The sequence below is a fragment of the Miscanthus floridulus genome, chromosome 4, assembly GCF_019320115.1.
Source record: "Miscanthus floridulus cultivar M001 chromosome 4, ASM1932011v1, whole genome shotgun sequence".
NCBI classification, from domain to species: Eukaryota; Viridiplantae; Streptophyta; class Magnoliopsida; order Poales; family Poaceae; genus Miscanthus; species Miscanthus floridulus.
Window position 1 is genome coordinate 89,481,519 of NC_089583.1, and position 12,640 is coordinate 89,494,158.

Sequence of the window (12,640 nt, forward strand, 5' to 3'; positions counted from 1 at the left end):
CAATTTTATTTCTGGTTATGACGGGTAAGTCTAGCTGAGTACATTCGAGTACTCAGGGTTTATCCCACCATGTTGCAGGTGAGGTTTTGGCCTGCTGAAGATGGTGGCTAACCACCGGTGGGCTCGGTGACTCTATATTCACTTCTCATCTACATGCTTTTGTCTGAGGATGTCACTTATGCCGACAATGTATTTGGAACTCATATTAATGAAATCCTTCGAAAGCAATGTTGTTTTCACTAATCGGTTTTGAAACCCAAACTTGTACTATTAATTGTGACTCATTGTAATATTATTTCCGCTACCACTCTGTGTATGTGATGTGTATTTGCTTAATCACGTGATCTTGGTTGTGATGTTGATTTACCGAGGTCCTGCGTGACACTCGGCGGACTACCGGGTTTATATAAGTGAGAGTATGCGCGTGTCAACGTGTTAAGCGGGGACATCCGTACTTGATCTTGTATAAATTGGGCGGTTCTGTCACACAAGGGACTACAACACATTTAGCACTTGAGTTAGTGGCATTTTCAAAAACGTTTTCCAAAGCTTTTCACTTGCTTCCTTAGCACGTCACTAGGTCTAATACATATGCAAAGTTAGTTCAATCTAGTGACACTAGATAACCATAATTGCTTTAGAGATCTCCTCTTAATAGTGTGACTATCTATCCTAATCTCGACCGTGCACCTTGGCTGGCAAAACAAAACCCCTATTGCGTATATATTTGTCTTCAGGCTTGTTTCCATCTCAATTTTCACTTCTTTTCCAATGTTGAGCACTTGCTTCATGTCATGATCATCATCTCCACCATCTCCTAGCCTTGCTCAACTCCTTCATGTGGACCTAGATAAATCATCTCTATTGAAAGCATTAGTCCACTAATTGTCACCCTATTACCAAAACCAAACTAGGGCTTTCAATGTATTACCTAATTCAAATTTGGTCAGGATGTCACGGTTTCTTTCAAATGAACCGTACTTGTTGTGGTGCTCCTCTAATTGCAGGTTTCTCGGTGGCCCACCGATAAATTATGTACATGTTCAGTTTTTGGGCTCATTTTTTCCTTAAGACTAGGCTAATTCTATTATAAACTGAGTGATGTTTCTGCCATCTCTTTTGAGGAAAAAGATGGAAGAGAACTTCCATACGAAACTGAGTGAAAGGTGCACTTTATTCCATATAGAGTACATCATAAACCACACATTTATTTGAAATCAACCACTCTCCATTGAACACCAACATTATTGGTGTGTGATTAGAACACATATCCAACAATGTTCTAAGTGTAATTAGGTAACACTAGAAGCAATGGAGAGTTTCCTTCATTTTTCTATATCCATATGAAAAAGGTGAGGAAGACGGCAAGGGCATCCCTCAACATCTTGTAGAAGCGCCATCTTCTCATAACTTTCAACACTATCCAGTAATGTTTCCTCTAGTGTCTTGCTTGGTTTCCAGCCCAAATTCTTCAGTTTCACCGACATAAGTGGCGTAACTATAGAGTTAGGAACCAAATCATTGCCGCTGCAGCAAAGAGATATAAACCATGTAAAATAACAGCTATCCATTAAAATTCTACCCATAGATGTGTGGTAAGAGATTCACCAGTTTACATAATTGTAATTAGGATGAGCCTTTTTCAGTACGTTCACCAGATCTATTGCACTGATGCAATTTGGCGCGCAGATGTATCTCCTGGCTGATTTCTCTTTCTCGTATACCAGAAGCAAAGCATCAACCACATCACGGACATCAACTATGTGCCAGGGAATGTTCTTCATCACAGTAGGACCTCCTTTAACCAAGCTAATGAAATTTCAGTGTATTGTACTTTTTCCATACTTTTGAGAGCATGAAGCATATAGTCTAGTGCAGCTCAGTGCATAGAGGAATTAAAAAAACAGAATCTGAGTAGCACTAGGGTTATTACGCTACTACATACGGATAATTATTATTTTTCTGCTTCAGATTTTTATCTATGTTCCTCTCATAAAAAAAGTTAGCTATGCCATGATTCAAAGCTGGAACCATGAGAGATGAAATCCGGATGCCAACCCCCAATTTTTTGCACGTAGCAAGTTACCAATCACACATTATCAACGTGAAATATATGTGTATACATTTTTTTAGATCCGAACCCCACTATCTTTCCCTTATTTGGTTAATCCATCCACGTATACTTTATTATTGATTAAAATCGGAGTTTTTTTTTCCTTTGGACCCTTGCTGGCTAAAATTTAGGATGATTATTTTATCATCTCAATGACTTAAAATTAAGATAAGAAGTTACATCGATAGCTATAAAATTAATATAAGCCTTTCATTGTTTAAGTATGAATACTTTATGAAACTTTTAATATCTCACTATGAACTATTGTATACGAAAGGACAGATGAGCATGCAATGATTTTTTATATAGTTTGGGCCTGCCTAGGGATGATGGCTTGTATTGTGGTCCACTCTATTACAATTGTGAGAGCAATGCATCTAGAACTAAACCCTAAGAGCTTCTATGTCCCAAGAGGAATCATGTGTTACATTTAATAGGACGCAATGAACCACCATGCGCTGCCTTAGTTGGGTATGGACTCTTACTCTTTATCCGGCTAATCACAGGAATTTCTTCTTCAACTGTGTATGCATGATTTTTTTTTGTAGATTGAGTTTAATTTGCACCTTTATGTACTTTTGCTACAATTTACATCTATAGATGCACAATGGATGTTTCAAGGGGCTTTCACGATTGCTACAATTTACATTTCAAAATTTACGGAAACTTCTAAGTACATGCATGCTTCAAGGGGCTTTCATGATTGCACCGAAGGGATGGTTTGCATAAAATATTTTGCCCTAGAATATTGATGTGTCTAGGGCTCTACTCGGTCCATAACCTAAAATGATTAGTAATGCGGTATTCCATTTAATGATAGTTTAGGTGAGTAAACTAACACTATCATCAGTCTATTAAACTAGTATACAGTAATTCTAGCTAAAAAAAACTCCAGCCAAATAAAGTTGGTTGTTGCTGAATGCAACTAATTTTTCTAATAAATAACAAGAAAATTTAATATCTGTGATAATCCTAATAACTAATAAGAAATAGCAGAAAATAACAACGAATATGATGCAACCTTTAATAATGTATAGGAGGAATTCATGGCTAACATTGACCATAGGCCGTAGGAGTGGTCCTAAAGCCATAGTAGGGCAAACTGTAACGACATTTAGTCCATTTTTCTCTGCATATTCCAGGGCTGTCTTTTCAGCAATAACCTTGGCAACCATATACCAGTCATGCCAGCAAAACCAGGTTAGTCCTAAGTAAAACCACCCTATGCAACAATAATTAACAATAAGAATATGTAATGATAAACATAAATTTGTTATTCTTGTGCCAACATGCACTCTGTGGATGGACAATTTCTTTAGTGTAACCGTGAAGAACATAGAACTTTGACTCTCCAACAGAGATCTCATTGCGACTTATTCGAGACCCAAGTTGTGGTCAAAACGGGAGTACCAAAGGGATAAACAACTAAACCTAGTATACCTGACTTTGCCCAATGTGTGAGTCGTGTGGAGGTGGAGCTATTCTAGTTTGTGCTTATTCATCATTCTACCCGAGTAGCTTCCTAATCGTGCAGTTCTATATAGGGCTGGAACAAAGCAGAGGGATTATATTATTATTATGGGCTCAAGCTTCCCAACCCACCACCTAAGCCTAGCCCACCCTCTACACTCTAGAACACAATGGAGAGGAAGGACAGGGTAGAGAGAGAGAGAGAGAGAGATTAATTATTAGTAGTTGAAGAGAGGAGGACAGAGGAAGGAGATGAACCCCTCCTTGCATCTGGCACTAGCACCAACCTCATTCTTTTTGTAGAAGTTGATGTCCGACTAGCACTCCTCGTCTTTGGGTCTATCTTGAGGCCAATTTGGGTTGAAATGAACAGCGGCGGTGGACGAAACCACAATAACCTTCTGAACATTATTAGCCGAGCAAGCCTGAAGAATGTTTAAGGTACCTTGCACAGCAGGAGCCGGTACTTCTGACTGCATGGTTTATGGTAAAAATATATATAAGAAATCTTCTATGTATAAACAGCTCAGAACGACACAAAATTCAAATAAAAAATTGCATCTTGGTATCAATAAGTCAGTGAAACTATGGCTGTGAGAAAACATAAAATCTGGATTGTACACTACTCTCAGTCTTACACTCTTACTATTGCTAATTGGAGCCCCGAAAAAGCCTACACGTTAATCTTAAAAGCCATGATAGGAAAACAAGAGAAATCTTGAAAATTTTCAACAAAAATTAGAAAGATTTAGCCGTTTCATGGGCAAAATTCCAATCATGGATCGATGACAATAATAGCCACACTGGTATGTGTTTTAAAAAACTTACCCATATATACCATGATTACATATAGTTTAAAATACCCCTAACCTTCAACTAAATTACCAACCGCCACCATTATGTAAAATAATCTAAAGTAACCTCTCTAATCCTATCTAAATTGCCTATGTATGTCATTATAGTTATAAGAACAATATAAAGCAATCCCCTTTTTTTATCTAAATCATCCACATAAGTTTTTATTATAATTAACTTAAAGTAACCTTGAATCTGAATTACCTACACATGTCATTATAAACAAAATTCAAAATACTTATAAGATATATAATGCTTCTAAGTTACTTACTTCTATCATTCTTAATATAGAAACAACTAGTCCAAGGTATGCATGTGTAGTATGTGTCACTTGCAGACCTTATACATGCATATAAATGAATCGATGAGCATGTTGACTTTCAAGCCAAATACAAGTCGAGTCAACCCATCAGATAGTTGACTCGATCCATAAAAATAAGGTCAACGGGACATAGTGACTGGTTTCAAAGTCCAAAATAGATCAATAGGAATGGATCTACCCAATCGTCACATAACAATTTTTTTTAGAAGCCATACGGCGCACTTTATTGATTATCAAATAGGATTACATCATTTACAAGACTCTCAAGAATAAAATCAGGGGGTTCATCGACCTAAATACAAATTTCTTTTGCTGATAAAGCTACTTTCACTAACTCGTGCGCCACCTTATTTGCTTCTCGATCGCACTTCTCAAGAGATATTGCTTCAAAGTTCTGCCATAGCTGGAAACATTCATCAAAGATTGGCGCCCCCGCTGTAGATGAGATGCCACTTTTCATAGTGTCCATAACCTCCGTGCAGTCTGAATGAATGATGAAGCCGCTGCATCCGATGTGTTGAGCAAGTAGTAGTCCTTCTTTCAGTGCCATTGCTTCCGCCATTGGGGCATCAACCACATGCTCCCTGTAAGTGTAGGAGCCTGCAATGAAGGAGCCATCCGAATCCCTTATGACGATCGTTCCTCCATCCCCATATTGTTCTCTGAAACTACCATCAACATTTATTAATAACTTCCCTGTTGGAGGTTTTTTCCATCCCTCTCTTTGCCTGATAGTTTTTCTCATCACTCTTTGGTAATTAGTGGCAAGAGTAGCTATAGAGAGGGCTGATCGCACCGGGGGCTGGATCGGTACGCCGTGAACAAATTTTTGACGTTCCCACCAAATGTACTAGCCACCCGTTAGGATCAGTTCAGCCAGACCAATAGAGTTAAGCTTTTCAAGCGGCCGAGAAATCTTGATCAAATCAGCAACAAGCATCGAACCCGATCTATCTGATTCTAGAACTCTTTCCAATTTCCTCCATACTCCAAGACTCTGCCATATCTCCTTTGCACGGGAGCAAGTAAAAAGGAGATGTTTTATATCCTCGCAGTCATCATGGCATGCAGGACAACTGTTGGAGTTTTCAATATGTCTATTTGCAAGAATCCCCTTGCATGGTAAGTCACCATGCAACACTCTCCGGCCAAAAATTTTGATCTTGTTTGGGATTTGCAATTGCCATAGTTTTTCCCATACTTTCTCATCGCCTATTCCACTGGCTTGTCCCTGAATCAGGTTTCCTCTAAACTTGTACATCCATTGTTGATGATATGCAGACCAGAACAAGTCTCTGATCATTTGTTCATCCCAATTCCCGTCGATAGGGTTTATCAATTCCTCCGCATTAGTTATCAGATTATTTCCTCTAGGGGTCAAAATTTTCAGGTTGGGACGGGATGGGATCCAACAATCTTCCCATATTTTAATTTGGGAACCATCTCCAACTCTCCAAATGTATCCTCATTTAAAACACTCCAAACCCGCCAAAATGCTTTGCCAAGTGTATGAGCTTCCTCTTATCGATTTAGCCTTTAACAAGTTACCATCCGGATAATACTTTGCTCATAGAATCCTAGCACATAGAGAGTCCGGCTCAGCTAGTAGTCTCCAGACTTGCTTGGCTAACAAAGCCAGATTAAAACTTTCCAAGTCTCTAAAACCCATTCCACCTCTTTTCTTCGGGATGCAAAGTTTCCACCATGCCTTCTAGTGAATTCTTCTATGGTCATCTTCATCACCCCACCAGAATTGTGATATGGCGTATGATATCCCTTTACAAATTTTATTTGGGATTTTAAAAACCATCATCGCATATACTGGTACGGCTTGAGCGATAGACTTTATAAGAATCTCTTTACCTCCCATGCTTAATAGCTTCTCCTTCCATCCCTTTGTTTTAGATCGGACATGATCAATTAGATGTTGAAAACAATCACTGCGATCTGCTCCTACCAACGCAGGGAGACCCAGGTATTTGTCGTTCAGCGATTCTGTCATGATATTCAGGGATTGGCACACCTCTAATTTATCTGATATAGAGGTGTTCTCGCTGAAGAAGATACTTGATTTTGCATCACTCACCATCTGCCCTGAACTTGCACAATAATTGTCTAGCAGATGTTTTAGATTATCAGCATTTCTCTTATCTACGTGAATCAAGATCAAGGAATCATCTGCAAATAAAAGATGGGATACTTCTGGTGCATCTCTACAGACCCGAATTCCCTCTATCTCTCCCCTTTGTTTCGGCCCCCTTCAGCAGACTTGAGAGGCCTTTAGCCACAAACAGAAACCGGTAAAGGGATAGAGGATCACCTTGACGTAGTCCTCTTGTTGGTGTGAACACCCCTGTCTCCATCGAATTGAACCTGACATTATATTTCACTGAGGACACGCAAGCCATGATCAGCTGCACCCATCTTCAGTTAAAACCCATTTTTAGCATAATTTTCTCTAGAAAATTCCATTCTACTCTATCATAAGATTTATGCATATCCAACTTTATAGCACAAAGGCCTCGCTTACCACATTTCTTCTTTATTCTATGAATACTTTCATAGGCAATAAGGATATTATCTATGATAAGCCTCCCCGGTACAAAAGCACTTTGATGATCACTAATAATCTCTGGCAAAATCGCTCTCAGTCTATTCGCTAGCATTTTTGAAATGACCTTATACACCACATTACAAAGACTGATTGGACGAAATTGTGACACCAAAGTTGGATTATTTACCTTGGGGATCAAAACAATTGTTCTGTCATTCCAACTATCTGGGACTTTACAATGGTTCACTGCCTCCAAAACTTCGGCTACTAAGTCATCACCCAATAGATTTCAGAACCTTTTAAAAAATACTGCATACAGTCCATCTGGACCCGGTGCCTTGAGATCTCCTATTTGAAAGAGAGCCTTCTTTACTTTCTCGTAGGAAAAAGGCGCCAGCAGCCCTGTGTTCATGTCCTACGTTACACAACGCTGCACATCTGCCAGAACGGCTGGATCAGGCTCACCCAACTCCGAGGTAAATAAATTACCAAAGTAGTCTCGCACAATGGAGCACATCGTCGCCCCATCTTCCTGGATTGTTCTGTTATGATCAGCTAAACCTTTTATGGTATTCTTCCTCTTACGTTTGGATGCATAGTTTTGGAAGAAACTAGTGTTTCTATCTCCATGCTTCAATCAGTTTGCTCGAGCTCTTAACCTCTTTATCCCACTGATGTAATTCTTCGTGCACTTCATTTACTTTGTCCATTAGCTTGGGCCCTTCCCCACGTGCTGCTGCTCTTGCCCAAGCTATTTTAATAATTTCTTCCACCGCGTCCTCCTGTAACCATCGAGCCTCGAACCTCCTTTAATGGACCGCTTAGCCCCCATGAGTTCCCCGTAGGTAATTAACATCCATCAAAATTGGGTGGTGATCAGACCTTGTCATCTCGCAATTAGTCAGAGCCGCTTGAGGAAAGAGGTCCGACCATTGCACATTAGCCACCGCTCTATCAAGTCTTTCCCAGAGTTGTCCTCGCCGCCAAGTAAAGCGATCCCCCAGGAAACCCATGTTATTAAGATTACATTCTGAAAGCACATCATGAAAAGTGACTTTATTTATTTATTTTTTGAATAAACCCCGGTTGGTCATTACTTATAAGCACATATGTGCTTGGAAGTAGATCGGAAAATATCATACTTTAAAAGTAAAAATTGATAAAATTAAAATTATGGTTCACTTGCAAACTTATTTATTTGATACATTGCTAATAACCTTAATGTGTTACTAAGGTACTTTTTTTAGGCTATATTTGGTTCTGGGAGTTGCCATGTCTGGTATCAACACATCCGACATGGATTCATTCATGGTAGGATCGAAGTCGTTCGGCGGTTTGTGAAGGAGCAAGTCAATCACGTGTTTATGCTGGTGTAGGGAATCATCTGGTGACGGACGACTCGACTCTGTGCGCCAAATCAAACATTATGTTATGTTTATATTAGGCTTGGACACAGGTTCTGCATGGACCCACTCCCCAAACCAAACATATATATTGTTTAATCTTATATCTTATCTTTTCAAAAACTGTCTGTTTTAATTCAATAAAAGCACAGTAGGGGGCTTCCCCTCCGGTTTTTATCAAAAAAAAATATATATTCACAGTTATTGGTATAAAATGTTTGGGCCGACACATACTAACCAATGGGTCAGAGGGAGCATATAGTTTAAGCAAAATGGATCTAACATATGGCCCCTAAAATTGGTCTTATTAAGGCCAAGGGGCCAGGTAGATCCATTCTCATCCTATCTAGCTGAATCTAAGGTTCCAAGTAAATACACGCAGAGCATATACGAAAACTGCGATGCAAAGGTGAAAAATGTTAGTATATAGATGGAAAAGTTATATAAAGGAATCTGTAATTGCTGTGCAGCCGATCACAAAGACAAACTAAGCAATGAACCTCTCGCAAAAAAAAAAATGTCAAAGCAATGAACCAAGTGGCACTGGCACTTGCCTCCGGATCAAGAACCTTATCTGTGGGCACCGGACAGGCAAGATGGAAGACCCCCTGGCACCCGGAGACTGCGGCAGCCAGCGCGTTCTGGTCGAGCACGTCGGCCTTGAAAGCCGGAGATTCTCCGAGGCCCCTTCCAGCCGCCCCAGGTGGGCGTTCTTGGGATCACCTGAAATATATCGTACGTCGGCCGCGATTAGTCCTGCACCTCGGCCCGGAAAGGCAGCGGCGGCTGACGGGACGGGGTGCTTACGCGGGTCACGGACGGTGGCGTGGACGACGTAACCGCGGGAGAGGAGGAGCTTGACGAGCCACGAGGCGATGTACCCGCCGGCGCCCGTCACTCACACCACCGTCGTCTCCCCGCTCCAGCGAGCCCCCTCCGTGCGTCCGGCCATCTTGCGTGTCCAGTGCAACGTGCAAGGCGCCCCTGCACCGGTCCCTCGATCTGCTGCTTAACACTTGCCGGCCTCGGTCTTCCGCTAGCTCGATCTGTGCCTGTGGGCACCGGCCACGTCCAGGCAGGCAGGAAGCCAGAGGCAGGTATATATAGGGCGTGTTTAGTTTTCAATTTTTTTTTTTACCCCTACAGTAAAAGAGTATGTTTGGACACATGCATGGATAACTAAATGCAGACGAAAAAAAAATTAATTGCATAGTTCTTGACAAAATCGCGAGACAAATCTTTTAAGCCTAATTAGTCCATGAAAAGCCGTAAGTGCTACAGTACCCCCGCATGTGCTAATGATCGATTAATTAGTATCATTAGATTCGTCTCGCAGTTTCCTGATGAGTTCTGTAATTTATTTTTTTATTAGTATCCAAAAACCCCTCCCGATATCCTTCCGACACATCCGATGTGACACCCAAAAATTTTCACCTCCCCAACTAAACACACCCATACACACAGCATCTCGGGGATGACTGAATGCTGGTGCAGCCAGAAAGGGCATACTCCCCCGTCCCAAAATAGATGTCATTCTCACATCTTGGAAAGTCAAATACTTTTAACTTTGATCAAATATATAAAAATATATATTAATATTTATAATACATAATTAGGATCGTTAGGTAGATCGTTGAATATATTTTCATAATAAACTCATTTAGAGATATAAATGTTGCACAAATTTTCTACAAAATTAGTCAAAGTTAAAAAAGTTTGATCTGCACGCATCCCATAACGACCCCTATTTTGGGACAGAGGGAGTATACGACTAATCAATTAGTCGTGCCACCAATTTTAGTCCTACCACCACTACACTACGCCATGTCCACCAACTAATTAATCCCACTATAAAATGGTTGATGAGATCAACAAATTAGTCCCACCAGGCGCAAATAATAGATTAATGAATATTGCCAAAACAGGAGCGTTTGTGCTCCACGCAAGCGAGAACGAGTGAACGACTGCAGCGTTAGAGGTTGATGGCGCCGTTCACGTGGATGGTGATAGGTGATGGGTAGATTTTGTGATGACTCAGTAACCCATAATCCTATACTAATACTATTATTTTTTCTTGAAAATAGAAATGTTTTGCCTATGTGACTCTAAAAATCTATATTCTTACAATATTTTATACTTAATATATAGCCGATCACATAAGGGAAAAGAGCACACAAACGAAAGAAAATAATGAGCGATCTATGCACCTGTTTGGACGACGCCTACGATTGTCGGGCCACACCTGCGGCTACGACAAATCTCTAGCGTTCAAAACGCTCGCCATACATTTGGCATGGTGTGGCAGCAAATTCGAACTACATTGGTGTGGTTTCGTTGTGGCACGCCACATGCCTTAACTATGTCACTAGCCAAACGCCAACCAGACTTCACAACATTTACGGTGTGGTAGCCTGCAACACGCCTAAGCGCCAACCAAACACACCCTATGGCTTCTCTGTCCAGTCTAGACGAAAATGTCTAGAGCGATAGCCTTTAAAGTTGTACTCACCAGGCTGACAACATCCCTTGTATTCTCACATTGTAGCAACATCCGCAACTATAGGCAAAAGGTAACCCACATAAAAGAAGTGAAATGTTTTTTAGAGAAACAAAGATCGTTACAGGTGCACCATGTAGCCAAACAAGGACAGCAACCACACAAATATTAATCTTCACTTATATAATTGGTCACGGAATATTCATTTTGCTACGCAGATTATATAATCTTATTTATGGATCATGATTTGGAGCATGCTAAGTATATAAAATTATTGCTCAGTGTTTTCTTTGAATAACTATCAAGTCCAAAGATTAATTTCAACAAGAATGGAATTTTTGTCATGGTCATGTTAAGCATTATGAGCATGAGTATGCCCAACTCTTTGGTTGTGAAACTGGGTCATATCATTTCCAGTCCTTAGGAATTCTTATGCATAAACTTGACTGAATGTTACATATATATGCATGTTTACTTTTGTATGATCATGTCCTAATCTCCTAGATGCACCAACTTGTAGTCTTTATTTCTCGTTGTTCATAATCATGCCTTCAAGTGTTGTTTTTTTTAATTTTTGGACCGTAATACATGGTTAGCTTGCTTAGCCCAATAAAAATCGAGCATGTGATGGGTTTCTCATTCTTCATGCAAATTAGGAGTTGATTGCTTTAGCTAATAAACAACTAGGACGAGAAATGGCTAAAAAGATGACTAAGAGAATGAGTGTCATCGAAGGTTTGGCGAGGAGTAGGGTCATGGCAAGCCCAGGCCTCGAATGGCATAACTCGCTTTAGCTGACTAAGGACCATTGCATATGTCGTAGTGAGTTTTAAACACCTTTCATATAGACCCCACGTTATATATGGGATTGGCAAGCCGAGTATCATATTTAGCAGGGTCATCATGTGGATTCGATGCGATTTGGGGCAAAGAGTAACTAGAAATCTAGTACTCCCGCACATTTTGCTCGTTTATTGGACGGTTTAGCCAACTATATGAGAAAGGATGTGGTGATGAGTTATCCTTATTTATCGACGAGACGTATGGACGGTGGCCTCGTTCACTTGCGCGAAAAGTTGTGCACCCCTTGTAAGATTATTAATCATTTTAAAAATGACATGCTCTCAGTTATGAGCAAGTTCTTGGCCTCATAGTAGACTTGCGAAGAAAGAACTCTGCACTAATAACTGACAGACTTTAATAGCAAGTGGAGGCTTAGCCTCCAATAATTCGGTAATCTTTCACATTAACTAATTATTGGAGGCTGAGCCTCCACATCAATCTTGAGGCACGTTAGAGAAATAAAATAAACATTCTCAAAAAAAGTATTAATCACTCTGCATTCTAATCGACAGACTGTAATCAACAATAAGAATAATATCTATTAGTAACCCAATCTTTAAATAAATTACCAACCACGACTATT

The 12,640-nt window shown here is 40.1% G+C and overlaps 1 pseudogene; it reads right to left on the minus strand.

Annotated features, from left to right (window-relative positions):
- Positions 1-1,325: 1,325 nt before the first annotated feature.
- LOC136552040 (cinnamoyl-CoA reductase 1-like) lies at positions 1,326-9,669 on the minus strand (annotated as a pseudogene).
- Between the last annotated feature and the right edge of the window lie 2,971 nt (positions 9,670-12,640).